The following is a 9,838-nucleotide window of genomic DNA, read 5'->3' on the forward strand; positions in this document are numbered from 1 at the left end:
TTTTATTTTTCCTAATAGAGAACTGCTATTTCTACTCCCATTTATTTGCTTGAGAGCCCCTTAATGTCAAAATTATAATAATTTGGAGGGAGGGGGTTTACATTTTGCATTTCAAGAGAGGCTCCTGCCTTCCTTAGCAGACACCTGGCTTTTCAGACCAAGCCCTGCTCAGAATGGGTCAGGTCCCTCCTGGGTCAGTGCCAGGGCTCAGCTCATCCCAGCCCAGTCCAGCTGCCTCACCCAAACCCTGCAGTTTGAACTGTGCCATGGTGCAGCTGAAAACAGCATTTTGTGTTTGAGGGGAGAGAGATGCACACAGGAGATGACAGAGGAGCAAGTGAAGGGTTTCAGACGGTTAAAACAGGCAGAGAGTCATTCTCAAGCTTGGAGCTCATGAGCCTTCTGGGAATGTGGTTATAAATCAAGTGAAATGTGTGGGAACCTTGTGGGACAGAGCCAAAAACAAGGAGAGTGAAAATATTCATGTCACAAACTGCAGGCAGGGACAGGAGGGGGAAAGGAAAGGTCTTGAATTCCCTTGAGTCTGAGCCAGGAGAGGGAAGCAAAATCCCTGACCAGGGGGGCTGTGAGGAGAAGGGACAGGGCTGGAAAACTGGGTGGTGACCTGGGAGTTGTGCTGGAGAGATGAAGGAAAGGGCAGGACAGGATGGAAGGGGGTGTTGCCAGGGTTGAGTAGAGCTGACAGCCTATTCACAAGTGTAATTTTTTTACTGGCTGCTGTCCTCTCTTGGAACACTAAAATATTTTTATAATATAAAATATAATATAGATAAAGTACAAAAATAAGTATATAAATGTAATAGAATAAATAGAATAATTAGATAATAATTATAACAGTATAATAATATAATAGTATACTTATAGTAATTAGATAATAATATAATAGAATAAATATAAATATAATAGAATAAATAATATATAAATATATATGATATAGCATTAATTATTTGTTATTGCTATTATCTTTTTGATAGGTGAATAAAACTCGACAAGCTATCTCTTAATTTCCTTTATGTTTTCTTGGTTTCCCTTCCTTTTCCAATCATTCCATGGCAAATCAAAAAGGAGGAGAAGTAGAATAAAAAGGTAAATTGCACTATTACTGAGAATAAAGTGGCATTGTTCTTTTGACTTGTTTTTTTTTTTTTTTTAATATAAATCAGACCTTGTTTTGGCCTTTAGAAAAGTACTTATTAATGTAGTACACAAAGTGCATAGAGCTTTTGAGTAGTGGGTGAGAAATCAATTGTCTGGAGCTCAGCTCCCCATCACCTGGGAACAAAAGAGTGTCAAGAATGTTAATTTTGGTTGCCGGGTGTTTGAGGGTTGGGTTTGTTGAAAACTGAACAAAAGATGACGGTTTCAACCAGGATTTTAAAAGAGAAAGTTGAGAATGCATCAGTTATTTTCTAGATTGAGCCGATAATAAAGTCACAGTCGAATAGAAATGGTCTCAGTATAGAAAACATAGAGAAAAAAAGTGAAATTTTACCCAATCTATCACCACTGATAAATCCTGGAGCAAAGGAGGCTCAGGGGAACCCTTGTGGCTCTGGCCTGACAGGAGGGGACAGCTGGGGAGGGTCAGGCTCTGCTCCCGGGGAACAGGGACAGGAGGAGAGGGAATAGCTTTAAGTTGTGCCAGTGGAGGATTACAATGGATATTAAGGAAATATTTTTCACCAAAAGTTGTCAAATGTCGAAAGGGGCCGTGCAGGGAAGTGATGGAGGTGTTGAACAGACAGGTTCAAGTAGGTGTGGGGACGTGGTTTGGTTGTGGCCTTGGCAATGCTGGGGTAAGGGTTGGACTCGATGTAAAAGCTCCTTTCTGACTTGCAGACTCTACGATTCCACACTGATCATCCCCATTTCAGAAGCTGAAATCTGCTGGCTCTGCCCACCCCTCCCTGGCACTCGTAATGTACAGTGCATTACTGTACAGTAATGCACAGTGCGTTACTTCCTGATACCAAATGTTGTGCTTGGAACATTTAGGTGAAAGAGGATAAAAAGGAATGTGACTGCAGATCCTGCGTAGATCCTCATGCAAATCCCACCATGGGCAAGGTCTTGCTAGACACTGACGTGTTGTGAAGTAAGTACAGCACATTCCATGCAGCTTTTTTCTGTTTGTGCCTCACTGCTTGCAGAAGCTCACCCGGGTGCGGTGCTGGCAGGGGACAGCCTTGCCTCAGGGGTCTCTACAGGCTGGAAATGCCCCTTGCCTTGCAGGGACACCCTGCTCCAGGTAAGGCAGGAGAGCTTTCTCTATTTATTGTACCAGAGTGCAGTAGGTGTCACTAGAGCCCTTCCCAACGCTCAAAGGGAATCTCATTTCACATTCAGAATCTGCTCACCGACGACAAAGCAACTGCTCCTGCAGTCAGGGTTTTGTTTTTCCTTCTTCCTGTTTGTAGGAGCAAAAAATTAATCCATGGAGATTTTAGCTTTTAGCCTAGGATGATTCAGATGCTGTAATATTGCTATATTTTTCTTCATTTTTTTCTTTAAGCAACTTAGTTGGTGTTGGAAAATAATTTTCAGGTAATCTTTTGTAACAAAATCCTGCTTCATGTTTTGTTCTAAAACCAGTTTGTGCCAGATTGTCACCTTTTAGTAGTTAATACTGTTCCTATTTTGCTGCAAAGTCTTGATTTTCACTTGTGCAGCACATCATCCAGCCATGCAATATATCCTGCACCTCCCACTACCTCATCACTTCTCCAGTGCAGCTCACTAGGAAGGGTGGTTGTGTGCACATGCACCTGCTGTCCTGGAAATATGAGCCACAGGCACTTGAAAAATAGTAAGAAAATATTGAAAAATTATGGAGCTGTTATTCCGTATATTTTTAAAAAGCAACCACCACAAAGACAGTTATTTTTAAAGAAAAATATTTGAGCTTTGCAGATTGCTCCCTTTCCAAATTTATCCCCAACTGGTCACTAGAGATGGGATTGGTTGACTTTTCTTTCCAGCTCTGGGAAGCTTTGGGCTGACACAGGGCTCTGGCTGCCCAGGGAGGGCTGCGGTGTCCAGCATTATCCCTTTGCATTGGCTAAAGCCAGGAGAGATGATTTGTCTGCCTGACATCTGATCCACAGCTTGCAGCAGCTGAGCAAAACAAAACAAGCTGTAAACGTTAATACAGGGATGGAATTGTGTGAGTTGCCATGCAAGAAGGGTGGAAAGCAGGTGAGGTTTGTAATATGATGGGAGCACTGAAATAAGGATGATGTGATGCAGGAGCAAGGTGTCCATCATCAGCTTTGGTGGTTGAGTCAGGGCTTGCTGGTGTCCCCAAATGTGAGCAAACACCTAAACTCTCATTTTGCTTTCACTGATGCACTGCTGGGTTAATGGTTGGACTCAGTGATGTAAAAAGTCTTGTCTAACCTAAAGAGCTCCATGCTGACCAGCACCAGTTCAGAACTGTTTGGTGGGAAGATCCTGTGGGAAGAGGAAGGCTGCCATGGACAACAAGGTCAGTAAATGACTGGTACAATTCATCACCTCTCGGCCATTCTCCACAGATCTGTGTCAGGTGAGGATCATGGACAGACCCTGAACGTGCACGAAGTGTGGGCAGCTCTGCCTGTTTGGCATTTGATTTGTTGAGCATCTTGCAGGTAATTAAAATCCTCGTCATGTCCACGTGTCGGGTGTAGGAACCTGCCCCAGCCCCTGGGACAGGCAGGAAGGGGACTGAGGGGCTGTGAGGGACAGGGAGGGATGGCTGTGCTGGTCAGGGCTCTGGGAGGAGCCTGGCACAGTAAGAGGGCAGTGGTGGCCACAGTGGCCATCACTCATTACCCACGCAGGGCTCTGCACAGCAGTCAGCAGCAGGGCGTGTGCTCCCAGCTGACAGCTCCCGATTGTTTCCTCACCAATTACTGCGCCCAGGCCTTGATAGCACAATGAAATGTGCCTCCTACCCATCACTTCATCTCTGTCACACTGCCTGGGTGTTCTTAGTTTGTTATGACTGGGAGAACTTCAGCAGCGTCAGAAAAATAAGCAAGCCTGTCTCTGGTGTGAAAGGCTTAAAGACAGGGTGGATGCCGTTAAATAAAAATGCCTCAGTCCAGATGAAAATGTACATGGAAAGAAAACCTCACGGACCAGCTGAGCCCGCTCAGCTCTGTCTTCATTTGGGATTCAGTGGGAGATAAAAAGAGCGGTTTCTTTTGCTAGACGTCTTTATACTTAGTAAAGTATTCAGTCTTTCTTATAATTTATTCATCGTGGTGTAGCATAGTCTAAACTATCAGCCCTTCCCTCTCTGTCCTTTTACATACGCATTTTTGATGCCTCTTAATTCATTATTTAAGTAGCCTGCGTTCTGCTTTACAAAACACCCTCCTCCCTGGTACCTTAATGCTATCAGTTATTTGTGGATCCTTGTCAGCAGCTTTCCAGCAGGGAAAGGAAGGGGCAGGGTGGGATGCTGATCCCCCAGCCCTCATCTCCTGCACCCATCCCAGCTCCCCTGCCTGGGGAGGAGCAGAGGGCTCTCAGGGAGAGGGGCTGGGCAGTGAAAGGAGCTGAGCAGCCAGAGCTCGAGTGCTGCAGCTCCAGCAAAGCACAAGAACGTGCCGAAGTGATGCCACAAGTGCTGTTCTGAGGCCCCAGAGTTCCTCTGAGAGAAAAAGTGGCTCAGTGGCACTTTAGGGAGGATGGGAGAATGGGACACTGCAACTCTTGGTGTGGTGGAACCCTTGCTCCTGCTGGGACCTGGAGTTCCCCTCCTGGGACTCCGTGAAAATCCATTTGGGCAGCACATCCCACCCTGCAGGAGTGTCTGAGCCAGGGGACCCCTTTGATGGGGGTGCACCTGGAGTGCCAAGCATTCCCTGTCTTGTCACTAATTACAAAGTTGGATGGCTGTCAGCAGGAACATTTGCAGCTGAAAAACGAGTCTGTATATTGTGAAGTGTGAGCTGAGGCTTTGATTGGAATTCTTGCAGCAATCTGTTTGCTCCCTGGGCGCGGTGTTTGAAGCGCTGCCAAATGTGTCATTCCCCCCGGATTCCATGGGCAATGCCTGCATCGGAACAGTGGCTCCGGAGGTGTTGTGTTCCTAGCACTGCCCTTCCCTAACAAAAGAAAAGTGGGTAGATAGTTCAGTTCAGAGTATTACAACCCTCCCTTAAGAAAAAAAGAAATAAAGGTTAAGTAAATTGAGAGGAACATAAGTGTTCCAAACCTCCTTCTTACGGCCTTGGTTACAAAAATGCCCTGGACATTATCTATTCCACATTTTTAACATTCCAGCCAAAGAAAAAGTTGGGAATATTTGACCTGTTAGTGCATGCTTCAAAGAAAACATTTTCAAATGCTGTGTGATAAATCAAGCTTTACTTACTTAATAGCCACAATGTTTTCTTTTTGAGTCAGGAACTCAGGAGAGAGTCGAGGACTAAAAACCAGAACAGACAGCTTTCTGGCCATTTAATGTAAGTTCCATTTTATTTGAAAGCGTTTGATCAGATTTGAGAGCATTTAATATTAGCTCTGTGCGATGGCATCAGCTGAAGTTGCTGCTGTCACTTTGGGGACAGCAGGAGGAAGCACAATCCCTGCAAGGCAGGAGCTTGTTTTCAGCAGCAGGGACTTGGCTGAGGACATCCCAGATCTCACTGACTCAGTGCTTGGCTAAACACTTTTACCTCATGTTTCACAAATAATAAACAATTTTGCTTATTTCTGTGGCTTTGGGGGTTTACTCCCTCCTGACAAAACAGTGTTTGCTTGTTCCCATATTTACTTTCTCCCAGCTCTCCAATGTCATATTTACACAGTCAATACTCTTCTGCTGGCAGATTCTTTTTAATAGAGTGCTTTATTAAAGTGCCTTTCAGGAGAATATTTGCACTGCAATGCACTGCTGTGTGAGAAGGGCTTCTCCTGAATGCACCAGTACAGTGCATTACTTCCTGATATCAAATGTTGTGCTTGGAACATTTAAGTGAAAGAGGATAAAAAGGAATGTGACTGCAGGTCCTGTGTAGATCCTTGTGTAAATCCCACCATGGGCAAGGTCTTGCTGGACACTGACATGTTGTGAAGTAAGTACAGCACATTCCATGCAGCATATTTTTGTCCCCCAGAACATCTTTCCATCACTTTTAAATGCCTGACACACAAATTATTTACTTTTTTTATTTTCCTTTTCCTCATTGCTGAGAAGAAATCACAAGTTTCTCTCCTCTGGGGGCAAGTGTCAATTAACCTTCAGTATATTCTGTTACTGTTGGAGTAATCAGACCCCAGATGCTTCTTTTTAATGTTATTTTTTCGTTATCCTTTGGGCTTTTGCCTTCAGTCTGAGGTGAGGGGTGGTGGCTGGCATTGCCCACACAGACACCCAGAACTCGTCCCTCCTGGGACTTCAGTGGCACTGAGATTGCATGAGAGGAGGGGTCTGGTGGTGCTGGAGATGGGGACACTTCTGCTCACCACTCTCCCAGCCAGCACTGCACAGAGAAAAGTGCAGGCAGGTCTGTTGTAAGCAGCTCCAATTAATTTTGTCCTTTTTCACTATTAATTATCACTGGAAGCAGTGAATTAAAATCCTCATGTCTATGGAGGAGTAGGGTTGCTCTGAGTGTGTTTATTTTTCTATATGTCTGCTCATGCAGGTTTCCTGAACCCCTGCAATTTTCCTAGCTCCTCTCTGCTATCTGACATTTATTCTTTGTGTACTTTTCCATCTCATTAATTTATTAAACATCAATGGTGATTCAGGTCTTTGATTCATTTAAAAATTAACCACCTATGACTGTCTCCTAACCAGTTCTTGAGCCATGGCAATATTCCCTCTCTCCTGGATATTTTGGCTAATCAAAAGGTCCTTGCCTGTGCCAGTGCCTGAGATGATTTTAAAGGTAATATGATTTTTTTTGAGTTTCCTATATTATTTTCAGATTTGCTTGTAGAAAAGTGCAGTTTTGCTCTGTAGAAATGTGTTGTTCAGCAAGATGCATGTAACTTTTGCTGACTTCCCAAAATAATCAGATTTTTTTGGCAAGGAAAAAAAAAATGTGGCCGGGAAATGGATTTCTTTTGGGCATTTCTCAAAGAAGGGGGTTAATGGGAAAGGATCTCTGCACTAGCAGCTCTGTTGCTCTCTCCTTGCAGAGCTTTTGGGTGAAACCATCTGGCCCTGAGAATCTGCACATTTCTGTGTGCTGCTGATTCAGGTGATGCTGCACCCTTCCTCTGCCAGAAACTCCTGGATGTCCCTCATGCCAAACCCATCAGCTCAGTATCTTCCTTTACATTCCCAGATCTTTTATTTTTGATGCTTTCTTTCCTCCTACAGGAGGTAAAACACATCCCTACAATGTACCACAGCCCCTAAAACCTAATGGTGCACTCAGAGTTCACTGCTGAACTTTGGTCCCCAGAAGGTGGGAGCTTCCCTCCTTGGAAGGAGCCCTTCCAAAAGCTGCCTCTGAGTTGCTAAGAAACAGCTTGTCACTGTGGCACAGGCTGTAGGCAGCTCTGTACAGGTAATTAGAAGTCACTCCTGCTTTATTATTAACTATTTGTTGACTTTTTTTTTCTTTTAAATAATTTTCCTCCCCGTCCCCAGAGCGTTCAGCACTCCTGGTACATCTGCATCAATTATGCATTGTCTGTGTGATTTTTCTTCCTGTGGAAACTTGGCTTGCAGAGGCTTTTTGTGATGCTCTAGCCATGACCTAACCCTCCTTTGCTGAATAATTCCTACCGAGACAACACAGTTTCCCTGCTGTGTTTTCCACGCTGCTGTGTCTCAGCAAGGCAAATAAATCAGGCTGTCTCCCACCACCAGGCAGCCTTGTTTGCTCAATTTTGCTGTTCCATTTCTTGCTTTATTGAATAAGCATGTATTTATGTACCTTGTGTCCTTTCTCTGCCTGCCCATTTTTTATTGAACTCCTCTATCGGCCGCATGGGTTGGATTTTCCTGACAGAGTTTTAGATCTTAAAATGCTATTTCTTCAGACCAGCTGTCACTTCTGTCCTAACCTTGTCCCATGAGGTCTCTGTGCACCGCTTATGTGTCTAGCTCTGCCTGCCCTTTCACCTTCTCCTCAGCTCTTTCAGTTTTAATACCTTGTGCACAAAATCTGGTTGGGATTTCCCACCCTTCTCTTTAATTAGGGCGACTCACCTATTTTTGGCACTCTCCAAAACCAGCACCCCTGCTATGAGAACCCCTCCACAACCTTTATGCTCTTCATGACTCCTCTTTGTATTGGTACAGCACCAAGCTTGTGTCTCTCCAGGGACCAGCAGGGAGATGCTGCTGCCCCAGCCCCAGCCTTAAATCTCTCCCCAGCGATGGAAGCAGTCTCCAGGCAGACTCAGGGGTTTATTTCAGCTCACCCCAGCCTGCACTGGAGCCCTGGTGTGTGGCTCTGGGTGGCTCCCAGGGAGCTCCACTTGGCTGCAGCCAATGCCTGGGGACAGCTGGGGAGAGATGTGGGGCAGCATCCCCACGGTGGGGATTGCTGCCACCCCACACTCTGTCATCCCCCACCTGAGGAGCTCAGGCTTTAGGGCTGGAGAGGGAGGTTTCTGTGCTGGATCACCCTTTTGGGAACACACCACTTGGCAGGATTTCCTCCCACCCCAAATCCCCATTTCTCTCTGGAGAGCCCTATGGAGCTTTGGGGATGTGGGGGGACAGAGAAACCTTTTCCCTAATGGCTCATATTGCTGCTTAGTGACCACCTGCCAAATGCAGTGTCGGGAGATGCTGGCAGTCAGTGCCTAATGAAGGCACGTCAGGCTGGGAATGAGGTTTTTACACCCCGCACAGAGAACTCCAGGATGTTATTTATAGCTGCTCACTTGCACCAAAAGCACCTGTAGAGACTTTATTCTCCAGCCCCTCAGTGGAATCACAGATGACAGAAAGAGCTGAAGATGTAATGACCCTTGAAGTAGGAGAAATTATTTACCAAACCGTAGATAAGACGACAGATCTCTCCTGCACTGTGTTTAGGGCATCCAATCTATTGCAGATGTTACCATAGTCATGCTGTTTAATTTAAAATTGCCCTGCCTTCCTTGTGTCTCAAATTCTTTTCTTGGGAAACTAAATCCTTTCATAACCTAAATGCAGCAGAAGAGATGAAAGCAGCTGGTCTGGGGATGTATATGGCCATTCCAAGGGAGCTCTGTGTAATTGTTTTTTAAATGGACATGCATGCTGTATTTTTTTTTTTTTTCAGTCTGGTTCATCCTGGTTTTGTTGTTTGTGATATGTCTTCTGACATATGCTCCTTGTCTAGCAATGAAAAGCTACCAGATTAAAAACCTTCATTAATTTATAACTGGCATAGGAAGAGTTCTTCTCATTTTACTGACTTTGCAACCTCTGTAGCAGATATAATGCTGGGATTAAAAATAAATGGTTACTATTGGTTTCCTGGCATAATTTTCTTTGTGCATGGGTAAAAAGAATAAGGATTAACAAGATTATTAGATATTGGAGACAATAGCCCAATCTGTCTGCCTTTAGCTTTTAAAATCTGTCCCTTAACAGGGCAGGTGACTGAAATAGAAGACTTGCCACTCTCTGGAACTGAGCATGGTCCCTATCCCAGAAAAATTGTTCACTTCAGACCAATTCCTCACTACTAAATACCCAACAGATCTTTCTCCACTGAAATCAGACAAGGATCCCAGCTTCATCTTCATATGAGGGAGCCTGACTTACATTTGCAAGATACAGTAAGGTTGGTCCTAATTTTTTATGTGTGCTTTCAGCTGCAGTGCCAAGCAGCAAGTGGTGTAAATCTCTCCTGTGTGAGCTTTACTT

The 9,838-nt window shown here is 44.7% G+C and overlaps 1 long non-coding RNA gene across 1 annotated transcript; it reads left to right on the forward strand.

Moving 5' to 3' along the window:
* The first annotated feature begins 85 nt into the window (after positions 1-85).
* LOC115497012 (uncharacterized) lies at positions 86-6,011 on the forward strand. Its single transcript, XR_012057860.1, has 3 exons — positions 86-1,107; positions 1,861-2,116; positions 3,555-6,011. It is a non-coding gene; the product is annotated as an uncharacterized lncRNA (long non-coding RNA).
* The last annotated feature ends 3,827 nt before the right edge of the window (positions 6,012-9,838 follow it).

The sequence above is a fragment of the Taeniopygia guttata genome, chromosome 12, assembly GCF_048771995.1.
Source record: "Taeniopygia guttata chromosome 12, bTaeGut7.mat, whole genome shotgun sequence".
In the NCBI taxonomy this organism is placed as follows: Eukaryota; Metazoa; Chordata; class Aves; order Passeriformes; family Estrildidae; genus Taeniopygia; species Taeniopygia guttata.